This window comes from Lepidochelys kempii, chromosome 8, assembly GCF_965140265.1.
Source record: "Lepidochelys kempii isolate rLepKem1 chromosome 8, rLepKem1.hap2, whole genome shotgun sequence".
Lineage (NCBI taxonomy): Eukaryota > Metazoa > Chordata > Testudines > Cheloniidae > Lepidochelys > Lepidochelys kempii.
In genome coordinates, this window is record NC_133263.1 from 11,057,471 (window position 1) to 11,074,306 (window position 16,836).

Below are 16,836 nucleotides of genomic sequence, written 5' to 3' on the forward strand. Positions count from 1 at the left end.
GACTAAGTGAATCGAGGATGAACCCTTAACAATTACAATAAGCTCTTTTCAGTCTCCTGCGGGGGCCGGCAACCTTTCAGAAGTGGTGTGCCGACTCTTCATTTATTCTCTCTAATTTAAGGTTTTACGTGCCAGTAATACATTTTAACGTTTTTAGAAGGTCCCTTTCTATAAGTCTGTAATATATAACTAAACTATGGTTGTACGTAAAGCAAATAAGGTTTTTAAAATGTTTAAGAAGCTTCCTTTAAATTAAAATTAAAATGCAGAGCCCCCTGGACCGGTGGCCAGGACCCGGGCAGTGTGAGTGCCACCGAAAATCAGCTCGCCTGCTGCCTTTGGCACACGTGCCATAGGTTGCCTGCCCCTGGTCTAGTGCTTAAGCACTTAACACACGTATTGGTCCTCCATGCTCACTAGGTAATTAGGACTGCTATGACTGACCTTATTTGCGACTATTTTACTGTATTTATATTTTATTATACAATATCTTGTATGTTTCTAACTGTCTGTTGTTTTTAAATTGTTAGTGCAGCAACCGGAGCATCTCTGTTACTCTAAAAAACAGCGAGGAGTCCGGTGGCACCTTAAAGACTAACAGATTTATTTGGGCATAAGCTTTTGTGGGTAAAAAACCCACTTCTTCAGATGCATGGAGAAGTGGGGTTTTTACCCACGAAAGCTCATGCCCAAATAAATTTGTTCATCTTTAAGGTGCCACCAGACTCCTCATTGTTTTTGTGGATACAGACTAACATGGCTACCCCCTCTGATATCTGTTACACTACAAAATCAGTATAAACTTGTAAATTACACAAATAACAAACAACCAAAGTGATTAACAGGGATAAGACTGTTCAGAGCCAGGAGGAGTGAAATGGTTTTTGTTTACACCAGCAGGGCTTTCACTGTCAGATAAGAACAATGAGCTTCAGGTGCGAGAGATTCCACAAGTCTATAATGAGTTTACACTGTTATACAAATATTCATTAATTATTATAATCTACACGAAGAAACTATTACTAACAGTGGCACATTAAAGGTGATTTGAAGAGATGCCTAAGTTTAATTAATCTTCATTATGTTAAACCAGTCATGTTGTGTAATGTTTCTGTGCAAATAATATTAATACTGCTAAGCATACTAGATTTTCTTCCTTCAGCACTTCAATTTTCATTTTACACAATGGAGAATAGCATGCTTTGAAATGGACACTTCCAGCACATCTTTCCTCCAAGGATATTAAACCCCTTGACAAACATTTACTAATTCATTCCTCTGGTGAGAAAGGTATTATTATCTGCATTTTAAAGATAGGGAAAATGAAGCACAGATGGAGAAGGTGACCTGCCCAAGGGTCATGGCAGCAAGTCTGCGGCAGAGCTAGAGATAGTAGAAATGATAATCTTGTCCCATACTCCCAGTTCTTAACTCTAACCACTGGATTGCATTGCTTCTCTAACAATGTACTTTTATGTATGTGTAATGCTATTGTCGGTGGGTGGGATTGAACCAGTGACCTCTGGAGGTTAGTGCATGAGCCTCTACACTCAGTATGAGCTAAAAGCCAACTGGCTCTCAGCTAAGGCTGTAGAGCAGACTCATTTAACTCTCTCTAAGTGGTCTCAGTGCCACTAGATGGGACAGAACACCACGCCCAGAAGATGTGTGGGTTACATACTTCCCCTTGCTGAGGAAGTGTGTCTTGAACTTCAGAGACTTCCCAGTTGAAATCCCAGATGAGCCCCCACTTGTAATGCCAACAGACGCCGGTTGTCAGGATTGAACCTGGGGCCTCTGGAGCTTAGTGCATGAACCTCTACCACAGCTAAGGGTGTAGAGCAGACTCATTTTATATCTCTCTCTAAGTGGTCTTGATGCCACTAGATGGGACAGAGCACCACACCCAGGAGGTATGTGGGTTACATATGCATAAAGCAGATGTAGTTCCATTGAAGTGTTCCAGTCACATCATGAACTCTGGCTTTTTTCTTTTTCTAGAATCAGAATAAGGAACTAGGTATTACAGCCTTGGTAACCCAAAGTGATATTCCTGAAAAGGCCACAATAAAAAAAATTTAAAATCAATCCTTTCTGCAGCCCAGGTTTGATTGTGCATTTATAAACAGGCACAATATGATATGCAAGATACATATTTGGATTTATATTCAAACATCCTGCACAAAGGCTTTAAGTCAATGGGGGTTGCATGAGCATAACCAGACATTTTGGTCCTCGGTGTTTAATAATACGGTGCAGCAAACATAACTACATACTACTGTCACCTATTTACTATGTAAGTAAAGGTAGTAGTATTATTCCAATTCTGTACTCTCTGATTGCCATATTTTGAAGATTATCAGTGAATAAAGGAGGCTAAAATTATAATTAATAATATATATTGGTTTGTACAATACTAATTAGGCAGACACATTTGAAGACAACTTCTACCTGGTGACACTTCTACCTCAGACACTTCTACCTCAGACAACTTCTACCTTCTACCTTCAACTTCTACCTCAGACACTCTTGTCTGCAAGCAGCACAGATTATTTAAATTCATCAGTGTAAACAGTTTTTGGTATTTAAACAGTTTGGCTCAAATTCTGGGTCTAGACCAAGTACTATAGTTACCCCTCTCGTCCTGTAAATAGGACACATTAATCATGCAAAAACAGTGTTAAATTGAACTTTTTCCCCCCTCCCAAATCTTTCATTCAGATTAATCTTGAAGGAGGGAGATTAATTTGCACAGGATGGAGGAAGATGAAGCTGTATCAGCGTGCATGTTGTTGTGTGCTAAAACGTGCGGATGACTTCTGTGCCCCATCCCAGAATGCCTTTCCACGGCTCCAGTGACATGGGACTGTAGGATAGCAGCATCTCCATTGTTTCAGTGGGGAGCTAGAATCAGATCCTCTCCCCCTGCTCCCCTTCACTCTGTGGTGTTTGAGGCCTCTGCAGTACATATATGCAGCTCAGGCCTAAATTTGTTCCACTCTTTGTAAGAATAAGGGGCCAGGTTGTCCAGTGCATTATGGATTCTTTACAACACTCAAGTAATATAAAGGGAATGCAATCTAGCAACAAATTCCGAGCAGAGAATACCCCCCGCATGGAGAAATTCCCTGTTGGGAATAACTGAGTTGTAGGCAGGCCTGTGCCTCTGTCCTCTTCTCATTCTCCGCACTCCCCCTGTGTAAAAGACATGTTGTGGGAGAAGCAGTGGCGGAGCAGAGATTTCCTACATCAATCCTCCACTGGTTTAGAGTCCATTAAGAAAGCAGAATGTACAGGCTAGGGGGGACTGGATGGCTCAGGGACTATGAAGGAGTTTACCTCTAAGTCCCTTATGGAGATCTGGTGTGGATATTATAGCCACAGGAAGGTTCTCTCATAATCTATTCAATGTGAAATGCCTTGGAGGTTTAAATCTAGGTTCTCACCACAGAAGCTATCTCTACTACTGGCACTGATTTGTTACCAATCTCAGCAGCGTGGTCTGAGATCAGCAGGCATGTAGAGTGAATTACTTCCTTGGTCCTGCAAAGTCTGAGCTAAAGCTCGTTGCAGGAACAGTGCATGGAAGCCCATGTAATATTTGTCCTGTGCCTAGCCTGCCCAGTGTTGAGTGCCCCTCCAACCTTCAGAGCTATTATCTATAGATCTTGCATTTTGTTAAAAAAAAAAAAGGAACTAGCAGGAATTGTAATGCAATAAGCCTAGCAGATGTATTTCTTAAAGCACAGCACATCACACACAGACTTTAATATTAGTAATGTTTTCTTATTCCAACATATTTACTTAAACAAGTAAGCTGTACATTGACCTGCACCCTTTGTCAGACCAAATTTAATTAGAAAAGCCCAGCTTTCATTAGTGGGATAGTCTTCTTTTCAGAGATGATAGGTTCGGAAACCCTAATTCAGCAAAATATTTAATGTTCTTAGATGTGAGTAATCTCATTTCTATTCAGCAAAATGCTTCTGTCCATGCTTTATTTTAAGTACATGCTTAAGCCCCATTGACATTAAGTACTTTGCTGTATCAGGCTCCTAAGGCTGATGGCATTGCATCTGTCTCAGTGAGCTTGTTTTGGCAAAATGTCTTTTACTTTCAAGATCAACAAACTGACAAGTAAGCAAATCAGAATAAAGTTATTGCCTCTCTGAAGAAAATGATAAACCGAATAATCATACAGTCCCTTAGGGAAAACAGCCATCCACAGAATGTGTTGTGCATTCCCTTGATGCTATCACACTGTTATTATCTGTTAGTGAGAGGCTGCCTTATAAGCAGAGAATGAATCAATGAAGGAGTGTGTATCCCTATCTTTTCTCTAGTTCTATACACTAGTCTTAGTGGTCATCATTTTTTATTAAACTAGAGCATGATCTGGCTTTTTATGTTCAATTGCTTTTACTTCAAACATAGACAAAAGCTTGTGTTGGTAAGAGACTTAGCCAGAGCTGCAGCTGGCTTAAATTGGCTCCGCTGACTTCAAAGGAGTTACACCAATTTACACCAGCTGAGAATCTGTCTTTATGAATTCCCACGTCATGTGTGAACTCAAATGAATTGGTTCTACATCCAGGGGTGAAATCATTATTTGCAAGTGTTTCACGTTCTGACATAAAACACTGATGTCTGGGAATGTTTGGTTGCACCTGTTTTTCTAAATACAGTTGGATCAGGTAAGTTAGTGGGACCAGTTGTTTATCTCAAGAAGAATGAATGAATGAAGTCTGAAGGTTAGCCAATACAAGTTCCAGTCATCCTTAAGTTTTTAATTAAAACAAACAAAACAAAAAGGAAAGAAAGAAATTAAACATTGTTATAAAATGTTGTATGCAAGATTGTGTTACTCAGATAAATGACTTGCAAACCATTTTTTCATTTAAAATGATACATTTAAAACCATTAATACACTTAGATTGACTCACCAGTGCAGTGATCAGAGCTGAAACAGTCATCAGAAGTCACTGAATACAAATTCCTTTATAGAGCTGTTAGGAAAAACTTTGATGGAACAATTTTCTATTGGAAAATGCAATTCTGTTGAAATTGAAACATTTTGCAAAATCATGTCAATTTTGCCAAAATTTCATTTTGAATTAAAAAAATGGACTTTTTGACATTATCAGAACAAAACATTTTGATTTTTCCTGTTGAAGTGGCTCACTTCAACTGTTTTTTTTTTTTTAAGGTCAAAAAGAGAATATTTCAGTTACGCCAAAAGAAAAGATTTTAATCACTCTGAACCAAAAAAAAAAATGGAATTCAAATTTTCCTTTGGAAAATTTCAAAATGTATGAAACTGGAACATGGACAAATTTTGAAATCCTCTGCAAAGTGGAATGCCCGTTCTCTGCACAACTATTTTCATTTATACTGTCACTACAACAGACTCATAAGCACAAAATATTCCCCCTGGCATTAGCCACTTCTGCCTCAAAATCTATTGGAAATACCATTTATTAGACAGTGAAAAATGTTGAGTAGGGTGGCTTTTGCCTCGTCCTATCCCCACTACCTGCCTAACACATACCTTTGTCCTTACCTGAAGGAAATGATAATGCAAAGATCTGCAGAAAGTCTTCCTTTGGCCCATACAGAGTAGGTAATGCTGTGGAGTGACTGCTCCCTTCCACCCCCAAACACGTACATTCTGAATCTGCCACGTGCAGAGATATCGTCCCGTGTTTCCTCTGTGCCTTGTATCAAGAGGAGCATAGGGCTTTCAGTAAGGACTGCATTATTTGGCCCTGTGTTATGAAACAAAAGATAGTTTGAAGCAAGTGTACATTCAGGGTAGATAAGTCATTTTCAAACACCCTGGAGTGATATTGCATTTCAAAACCACGACTTTAAGTCAAAGATGCCAACTTTACCTCCAGAATCACTGTAAACTATAACTATTTTAGCACTTCCTGAGTTTGGCTGTTTCTGACATGCAGGGCTGTGCACACATGTGGTCTTGTTTTTTCTTGAATCCCGCAGGAGCTGAATGCTGATCATTTAGATGAGGGTTAGTACTTTGAAAATAATGGGCCTGATTCACCTTTCACTTGTGTCCGTTTTGCAACAGTATTGCCTCCCGCTGAATTATTCTTAATTTACACTGGTATAAAGTGAGAGGGAAGTCAGGGCCAATGTGCATATTAGGCATTGAAAACTGTTGCTTTTTTCTGTTGTTTTGCAAATCCAGAAGTATCGTCCCAGCTTCTGAGTACAGAAAGAGTCTGGACTTCTGCAATGGGCTATTTCCTTGTTAGGGGTGGCTGTAGACTCAGACTTCTTAGGGTTTTTTATTACTATTATTTACACTATGAACATAGGGCTAATTCCTCAGCAGTGCCTTCTGCCCCCTCCCACAGATCAGAACTGAAAAGCCAATAAGGGATGATGGCTTGATTTCATTGATAAATTTGCTCCAAAGGAATATGTTGAATATTGACAACCAATTCTATCATAAATGGATCCATAAAATTCAATGAGTTCAATAGGGTTATGTGGTGTAATTGAGATGATTATATATTATAGGCCAAGTCATACCATTTGTATGCCGGCAAAGGTCCTCTTGGCTTCTTCCTGAATAAGGGTTGATTAATGGCTGCAGGATTTAGCCTGATGTTAATACAGCATTTTAATGCACAACATTTGTACACTGCAGTACTAAATCTGTGTCTACTTAATAAGGTCAGAATAAGTTAGCAGTGAAGACGTATGTTAAAATGCTGCATAAAGCGGAGTTCAGATTTGGTGGAGTGGATCACAGGGAGTCCACTGTATTCCAAACATCTTTAGACATAGCTTTGGCACACATATTTTTGAATGACATGCTTGCCATTTGGTCTGGTGCCATGTTGCATAATGCTAGAGTGCTAATGTTTGGGGTCTGGGGGCATTCTTTTATAGCAAAAGGAAAGCTTCAGGACAGTGAACTTTGCTGTGCCATCATGGCAGAATGCCACCACATCAAGACCTGCATTAGAGAAGCAAGAGCGTTTGGAGACACAGGGTACCTCTTTCAAAAGACAGATCACAGTGTTGTCAGGCATCTGAGCCTTCCTAATAGAATTCATCATCCCAGAGGAAAGGAGGGAATTATCTTCTTTGGAAAAGTTATTCTATTTGCTGTAGGCTGAAACTATTAAATAACTTCTTGCTACGTAGCTGGGTGTGCACACATGCATTGGAATCTGGGGAAGAGGCCACAAGGCATTTGCTTCCCTAAACGGGGGCAAGTTACAATGCACTCCTGATGCTCCCTGAGAGCAAGGATTGGTCTAGGCTAGCATCACTAACCACCACAAAGGAATTGGGGTGAGAGGACTGAGCCACACCCACACTGCCCACAAGTGGAGCCCAGCCAGCAAAGCTGGGAAAGCATGTTGCATTCTTTCCAAAGGTGACAGCGTGCCCACTGAGGTCCTTGAGGAGTTCCAGCTGAATCAACATGAATTCCTTCAGAGACTCCCACTGCGGCACAGCCCCTCTACGTTGCATACCCTGGCTTAAAACCACACAATCTGGCTCTAAGACTATTTCCTCTGAAAACTGTCTCCTCACCCAGGTGCTGGGCAATATAACATCTTATCCTCTTGGTACCTCTCTGTAGAACTTTATTATCCCGACAAGTGGAAGCATACCACCATACAGGGGTGCAAATTGAGTCAGCTCAGCATGGCTCAGCAAGCTGCCACGTTGTGCTCCAAAATCTAAGTATTCATTTAAGAACTAATTTCAGGTCTCTGGCCTTGATGGTTGCAAAGAGAACTTTCCTCTTGTGAACAGAATGTAAAATGATGCAATGTTCATCTGTCTGAATCTGTGAACAGCCTGGAAAAGATAGCTCTAGGGAGTGTTAACATCCATATTCATGTAAGTGGGCTGTGGATTCCTTCTCATAGATCGCGACTGGAGGATGCGCGGAGAGCTACCTGAGTTCTCTGCTGCATACTGTCCCCATCTCCTGATCCCACAGAAGCCTCTTTGCAGGCCCTTCATTGGGATTCTTATCCATGCGCAGGGGGGAGATGGCCACTCTCTGTATCATTAACCCCCACAGATTTTGTGCAAGATCATGTTGACATAGGGTAAAATACTGCCCATGGATGCCGGCACTGATTTCAGAGGGAGTTGTGCCTGTAAGATCAGAATTTGGCTCCAAGTCAGCATTAACTTCATGCAAAAGGGCCAGTAACATGACTTAAAGTAGTTTCACCAGTTATTTGTTTTAAATACTGTATCTGTTCCTCTGACAAGAAATCATTAGTCTCTTTGTGAATCCTGCCTTTAAGTTCTTTCGTGTCGCAGAGAAAAGGAAACTCCTCTGTGCTGATGCGCTGTTTGCAGATTGCCTGCCATTATAAAGGGCACAATGTTATTTCACTGGCAGTGGCATGTCTGCAGGAGAATCTTCAGTTTTTCTCTCTTATCCTTTTCATTTATTTTTTTTCCTCCCCCATCACAAATATTTCCCATGGTGCCTTTGTTTTCTATTGGCCTCCTCAATCATCCAAGTTAATAGTTAGGGGCACACTGGGCATTTTGTTATGTTCCTTTATGTCCTGGCAGGCATGAAAACACACAGTAGGGATTCCATTATGTTTTAGCTCTTGTGCTCAAGGATGAAATAGCTTCATAGCTTGTCAGAGCAGTGATGCAGCATGAATAGCTCCTCTTTTATTCTACATATCTTTATTTACTGGAAGTTGTTCACGTTCTACAATAAACTGTTCTCATTGTACAACACTGATTAAAAAAGGAAGATGTTTTTATCTACAAATGGCCATGAATGATTGCAGGGAAAAAACCCTCTGTATTAAGTTATCAAAAGCTGATTAACCCTCATGGTTTTTCAGCCTCATTATGCACATAATGGCCTCAACTCAAGTGGGAAATGTAAGCAGAGAACAGCATTTGCCTTCATTCAGTGCATAGCTGCCCTTATCTTAAGAAGTTGGCATTGTTCTCACATGGATGTTGATTCCTACTTGAAACTAAGCAATCGGATTCCATGCTAGCTATGGCTGATCTCTCTGTGAAGTCATATCTGCTGTGAATTTCAGGGGTGGAGCACTGTGCACCTCAGTGTCAAAAGGCACATTATTAATTTGTGTTGTCAGAAGTTTATCTTGTCAACACACGCTGCCATATCCCATCGTTTCGAGAATATAAAATTGTGTGTTCGCCCATTTGTTACTGTTCAATATGCCTCATTACTACATTCAGATGAATAACAGTACCAAGTCGCCGGTCAGAGGGATTCCATTTACATATGAGTTTGCCCCTAAGTTGTCTTTTAAAGAAGCAAAGATAATTTAGTCTTGATGAGTGGAGCTGGTTTGAAGGCATCAGTGATTGAAATCAAAGGTGCAACCACCGCAGGGGGACTAAGCGGGGACAACATTTTTCTAGCTCAGGGTTGTCCTCAGTGCAATTCCATCACTCATGCATTTTTCACTTGGGGTTCCTCCTCAGCATTTTAATGTGATTGCTTCACTGATTGGAGGCTTCTTTGTATCCACAGAGCAAAGCCCATGGAAGTTATGAGTGCTACAGTAGCTTCCCCACATTTCTTTTCCAATATTCCTCAGTTCTGCTCCAAAGAACAGGACCCCTTTCCATTCTAATCTAGGGGCTGAGGTTCCTCCCACCATAGGTGTATGTTGCAGCTTTGCCACAAACCCTGTGAGGCCTCTTACACAACAACATGCTGTCCCAGGAGCAGATTGGGAATCACATTGTGACTCAGCCTGAGTCACTCTCTTCCTCTTGGTTTTCCCCTGCTCTGGGCTGTGGGGGCCTGTACCGTGCAGCAGACCCATGACTGGAATACTGTATGGCCCCATCCTGTCAGCTAAAGAGCACGGGCTGGAGTGCAGTAAGGGAACAGAGTCAAGGCTCCACCCTGTCCCTGGCACTTCCTGCCTAATCCTGGGAGGGTGGGGAGAGACAGACGCTGGGAACCTGCCAAGGTTGCTCCCTTCTCCTTGCTGCTATATCTGGTACAGGTAGCTTGCACCGGGAAGTAAGGAGGTGCCCTCGTTCCCTGTGCAGGTTAATTTGACCAGGAAATGTGTACAAAAGCTTTCTATAGACCTCATTTTTCCTTTAAGTAACTTACAACTTAAAGGGTCAGATCTCAGTTTCAAGGGGGCTTTTAGAATGAAGAAAGAACAAAGGCTTTGGATCTAAAATATAGGCAGGCCATATTTCAAAATTATTTGCAGGCACAGACCTAGCCTCAGTGTAACTTTACTCCAATAGTGTAAGATTGATTACAAGTAGGGCCCTACCAAATTCACGGTCCATTCTGGTCAATTTCATGGGCATAGGATTTTTAAAATAGTAAATTTAATTATTTCAGCCATTTAAATATGAAATTTCACGGTGTTGTAACTGTAGGGGTCCTGACCCAAAAAGGAGTTGTGGGGGGTTGCAAGGTTATTGTAGGGGGTTTTGCAGTACTGCTACCCTTACTTCTGTGCTGCTGCTGGGTAGCTGGAGAGCGGCAGCTGCTGGCTGGGAGCCCAGCTCTGAAGGCAGACTCACTGCCAGCAGCAGCGCAGAAGGATGGCACGGGATGGTATTGCCATCTTATTTCTGGGCCCTGAGTCAGCAGCCGCCATTCTCCGGCCACCCAGCTCTGAAGGCAGCACAAAAGTAAGAGTGGCAATACCACGATCCCCCCTAAAATAACTTTGTGACCCCCCAGCAACTCCCTTTTGGGTCAGGACCCCCAATTTGAAAAACGCTGGTCTCCCCTATGAAATTGCTATAGTATAGGGTAAAAGCACACAAGACCAGATTTCACGGTCTGTGGTGCGTTTTTCATAGCCGTGAATTTGGTAGGGCCCTAATTATGAGCATTAGTCTGAACTCTGCCCAAATAAAAAGATGTACAACTAGGAGCTGAAAGTGTGGATGCAATCCTTGCAGAATAATAATAAAAAAAAAAAAAAACCCAAAAGCCACCTTTTTAAAAAGAACAAAATAATTCAATTTAGGATTCTATGCAGACCAAATCATCACCAATAATCCAGCTTTGATTCCTCATTTTCCCCCCCAAAATATATTAAATAGACTGAGAAGTAAGGTCCCCAACAAATTGCATCAGATTAGATTTTACATGAAAGAGGGCAGGAAGCTGATCAGAATCAAAGATGATGTAGGTATTTGCATCTAATGCTCCCTCAATTTGCAAGGTAAAAGCAAAGAAAATTTACATTGAAATTAAGCAATTCCTGCCATAAAGAGGAAGGCAATGATGTTGGGTTTGTCTAGGCCTCACAATAACTGGGAACATTGGGAGTATTTTGCTGCAAAACTGTTTATTCCTGTTTGATATGAATGTATTAAAATTCAGTAGCTGTGAGCCATGAAGACAAAAGTTATTAACAGTGTGACTTGGCCAGAGTTTGAAACAATCTCATAGCTACTTTCACCATGTGTTATAGAAAGTGCTGCTTTAAATTTATTCAGTAAAAATAAGCCCAATCTATCAGGGGACATTTTTGTCTGAGAAAGCCAGGACTTTCCACATAGTGCTTCTCTAAAGTCATCAGAGGCTCTTTTCAGAGTAACAGTCCTGTTAGTCTGTATTCACAAAAAGAAAAGGAGTACTTGTGGCACCTTAGAGACTAACCAATTTATTTGAGCATAAGCTTTCGTGAGCTACAGCTTAGTCTCTAAGGTGCCACAAGTACTCCTTTTCTAGAGGCTCTTTATTATCTTTGTGGGATCACAGGATTCTCAGGTTCCTCGATTTAACTGCATTCTCCACACTTATTTTTTCTTAGCCCTGGTCTACATTATGAGTTTAGGTCGAATTTAGCAGCACTAGGTTGATTTAAACCCTGCACCTGTCCACACAACAAAGCCATTTTTGTCGGCTTACAGGGCTCTTAAAATCGATTTTTGTACTCCTCCCCAACAAGGGGATTAGTGCTAAAATCAACGTTGCTGGGTCAAATTTGGGGTAGTGTGGATGCAATTCGGTGGTATTGGCCTCCGGGAGCTATCCCAGAGTGCTCCATTGTGACAGCTCTGGATAGCACTTTCTACTTAGATGCACTAGTCAGGTACACAGGAAAAGTCCCGGAACTTTTGAATTTCATTTCCTGTTTGGCCAGTGTGGCGAGCTCATCAGCACAGGTGACCATACAGTCCCAGAATCGCAAAAGAGCTCCAGCATGGACCAAACAGGAGGAACTGGATCTGATCGCTGTATGAGGAGAAGAATCCATGCTATCAGAACTCCATTCCAAAAGACATAATGCCAATATATATGCCAAAAATCTCCAAGGGCAAATGCGAGGTTTTTACAATGCTCAGAACTGCAGCGGTGATCGGAGCGGGCTTGCAATGCTATGGTGTATGCATGGGCAATCCAGGAAAAAGGCAAGAAATGATTTTCTGCCATTGCTTTCACGGAGGGAGGGAGGGAATGGTCACTGACGACATGTACCCAAAACCACCCGCAGCTACCTTGTCCATTATCTCAATTTTTTTTAATTAATAAAGAAAGAATGCATGGTTTCAAAACAATAGTTACTTTATTTCGAAGGGGGGAGGGTGGTTGGCTTACAGGGAATTAAAAGCAACAAAGGGGGTGGGTTTGCATCAAGGAGAAACACACACAATTCTCACACCGTAGCCTGGCCAGTCCTGAAACTGGTTTTCAAAGTCTCAGTGATGCGCAGCGCGCCTTGCTGTGCTCTTTAATCGGTGTCTGGCTGCTCAAAATCAGCCACCAGGCAATTTGCCTCAACCTCCCACCCCGCCATAAACGTCTCTCCCTTACTGTCACAGATATTATGGAGCACACAGCAAGCAGCAATAACAATGGGAATGTTGGTTGCGCTGAGGTCTGACCAACAGCGCCAGCGAGCTTTTAAACGTGCAAAGGCACATTCTACCACCATTCAGCACTTGCTCAGCCTATAGTTGAACTGCTCCTTACTACTGTCCAGGCTTCATGAGCCATGGGAGCAAGGGGTAGGATGGGGTAGGTGTGACTGTGCGGTACTGCCGTCTGGGAGACCAGCCAGAGGCAGAAGCCTCCAGCTCGCAGGAGATCAGGATAGCAGAGTTGCAAGGGAAGCGGTGGAGAGAGCAAAAGACCATTGATGAGGACAGCTAGCAGTCCTACTGCACCGTCTGCTGCAGAGTTGCAGCAGATCAGGATAGCAGAGTTGCAGCGGAAGCGGTGGAGCCATTCACCATTGATGCGAAGGCACCGAGGAGCTGCTGCTGTGTGGCCAAGGCAAAAGAGCAGGAACCCTGGAGCTGTTACATGTGGAATGTACGGCTGCAAGATTTCTTCACCAGCGACAAAGGACAGGAATATGATGCACCTAAAATCTAAAAAGGCCCGCACATTTTCCAGAGTCACTACCCTTGGTAACAGAACATCAGTGATTGCATTGGCTACTTGGATCACAGCAGCCCCCGCAGTAGACTTGCCTGCAACAGCAGTGGTGATGGTGAGCTGAGTGGGCTCCCGCTTGCAGTGCTATGGCGTCTGTGTGGTTAACCCAGGAAAAAAGCTGCAAAATGATTGTCTGCCTTTGCTTTCACGGAGCGGCAACTGATGACATGTACCCAAAACCACCCACGACAATGTTTTTGCCCCATCAGGCATTGGGAGCTCAACCCGGAATTCCAATGGGTGGCAGAGACTGCGGGAACTGTGGGATAGCTACCCACAGTGCACAACTCTGAAAGTCGATGCTAGCCATGGTACTGTGGACGCACTCCAGCAACTTACTGCGTTTAGTGGGGACGCACGCAATCGACTGTATAAAACCGCTTCCGAAAAATCGACTTCTATAAAATCGACCTAATTTCGTAGCGTAGACATATCCTTAGACTCTATGGCATATGCATTCATCAGCCTCTGTAATGATTCAGGCTTCCTCTCCCTCAGACATTTTAATGGACTTACAGAACTTCAGATATGTTCTCTCTGATTTTAGCGCATGGTTCTAATTTCTCTCTTTAGACAATGACTTTTCCATCCTCAAAGGAGTGATTTAAATGAAGTATTTAATGACCCATTTGGCAATTTTTAGTAGTGGCCATAGCATAATACTTTGCTTTTATATAGCATTTCTCACCCAGAGCTGTCAAAGAGCTTCACAAAGGAGGCAAATATCTCTATTTTACAGAGAAGGGAAGACACACAAAGAGGTGATCTTTCCCAAGTCACTCAGCAGGCCAGTTCCAGAGCTAGGAACAGAACCCAAGTCTCCTGAGTCCCAGCCTAGTGCCCTATCTATTGGGTAATACTGCCTATCCTCTAGCTATGAAGAGAAAGACTGTCATTTCAACAGCTTACTAGCTTGGGCCCAAAACTTCTTCACCTGCTGATTAAGGCCCCAATTCAGGTAAGCATTTCCATTCAAGAAAGCACTTAGACCACATTTACCTTTAGGCATAGGCTTAAGTACTTTCCTGAATCATGGCTTAAGGGCATAGAGATTTTTCTCTTGTGGAACAGTTCAAGAAAATCAGTCATGCCAGGAGAGCTCAGTGCTAGCAGATATAGACCAGGCTCCCTCCCTTCTCTTCAGTTAGGGTATTCTATGAAGCAGGAAAAGGACACAACAAAAAACCAGCCAGAGACCATTTCAAACACTATTTTGCTCAGCATTAATTTGGGGAATGGGCAAAATAAATAAAAGGGTTTTTTTCATTCCAGGTTAGCAATGGTATTACTCAGAGCACATTGTTCAAGCACCATCTTACTTTCCTACATAGTCTATGATTCCCTCCGAACGTGTTCTTCTCCCAGGTAGTGTCAGAGGGTGACCAACTGTCCCAATTTTATAGGGACAATCCCAGTTTGGGGGTCTTTTTCTTATATAGGTTCCTATTACCCTGCACCCTCTGTCCCGAATTTTCACATTTGCTGTCTGGTCACCCTATAGTGTCACCATGTATGGACATCATGGCTGGGGCAGTGGCCATGGTGATTTAGGAAAGCAGGCTTCAATGTACCTGAAGTAGCTATTGCTAAAGGAACCAAAGCTTACATGCTCACCTCAGGAAGCTCAAACATGGGATGGCGAAAGCAGGGGGAGCAGCCATCTTTGTTTTACTGCATTAGCAGCTAGAATTAAAAAGTATTTGACCTCCTAAATTGGATCTTAAAGGGGTTCAATAGAAGAAGATTTTTGTTTCAGCTTAAAAATCTGGTTTTGCTGACTTTTTTTTTTTAAATATACACTCATGTAGGGGTCAGAAGGTTTACATAAATCTGATCACTTGAGTTCAGCATTTTGTACCCCACAATATTTTATGCTGCCACCATGTCACACCACATTTGCAAAATCTTTACAGCTAGTCACTGTTATTACAGCTGCTACTCTTGTTGTCCATAAAGTAAATGTTCTCTGTGTGTCAAAATTCTGCCTCATTTTTTCATTGTCCTTTGGCTTTTAATGGGCTTAATCCTACCTCCTCAGTAGTCCTGGCCAGTTCAGATGAGAGACACCCATGGCAGGGAAGAACATTAAACAAGTCACTGCATCCGCCTGTATTCCATTCACTTTTGCACATGCAGGGTGGGCAAGATGCAGGACAACTGTGCCCCATCCCCAAGCTCAGAGAGGCCCCCCAAACATCTTTAAAATCTGCGTACATAAGGTGAAATAGGAGGGGGTGGGGCCCCAGCCAATATGGTGTACCAGGGCCCCACATTTATCTCCTTGGGCCTGTGCATAGGTAATACTTAGTAGGGACAAAAATTAACATGAATAAAATTGGAGCCTTTTTTATGAAGTCTGAAAATGTGGGGTAAGTTTTAAGAAATACTGAGCCAAATCTAACCACTCACACCCCTCCCATTGCTTCACTGGAGGTTCTAGCTGCTTATTTCTGAGCTGTCTGTGGTGCAACTTTGCCCTAGCTGGTTTTGACTGGAATGAGACAAATACCCTAGGAAAGGTACATATCATGGCATTAGTAGGGCTGCTGGCCTGTCTCCCCCAGGCAAGGCTAACATTACACCCAAAATCATTTCAGGCTCCTCCTTTGGGGCATGATTTTATTCTTCAAACATAAACCCCCCAGGATAACACCTGAACAAAAGCTATGCTATGCTATTCTCCTGACCAAAGCAGGGACCTTATACCTCCCCTCATGCAAGGGCCAACCACAGCTCCCACTCTTCAGCTGACTTCTTTCAGCCCTTTATAGGAATGACCTGACCCCCTTCCCAGATGGGTCTGATAACTGAACAGGCTTGGCTGGCCCCAAGGCCCCCTGCCGTTAAAGAGGCAGACCACCACTACAGTATTTTCATCTTGGCCAGACTGACTGCAGTGAGGCTCCTGCTGGATTCAGCAGTGGAACTGGAGAAGGTGAATTACAGAAACTGTGCCAAAATGAAACCAAGACATTTTAAATAAGCAACCGCCTATTTTGGATGCTTTTCTGCACTAAATCGTCACAGACGTATCACAGTGAGATGAGTTGAACGGGAGCTAATGCCTCACGTAGGAGGCTGGCCTGTTCTAGTCAAAACGGGGTTTTTACAAAATGGTGATAAATCCACACACACTTAGACACAATTTTGCAAAGCTGTTCTTCCTGCACTGTTCATGAATATTACAGACTAGGTGGGATTTTCAAAAGCAGCGAGATAATTTAGGAACTCAAGTCCCACTGAAAGTTAATGGGATTTGTACTCGTTAATCATTTAGGTGCTTTTGAGGTCTTAATTTTCTTGGAATTTTCAAAAATATTTTTTGTAGTAAAACCAGAGCTGTATTGAGAAACTATTTATTATAGGGAGAGTTGTAAATTGTGTCCTAAACTAACCAG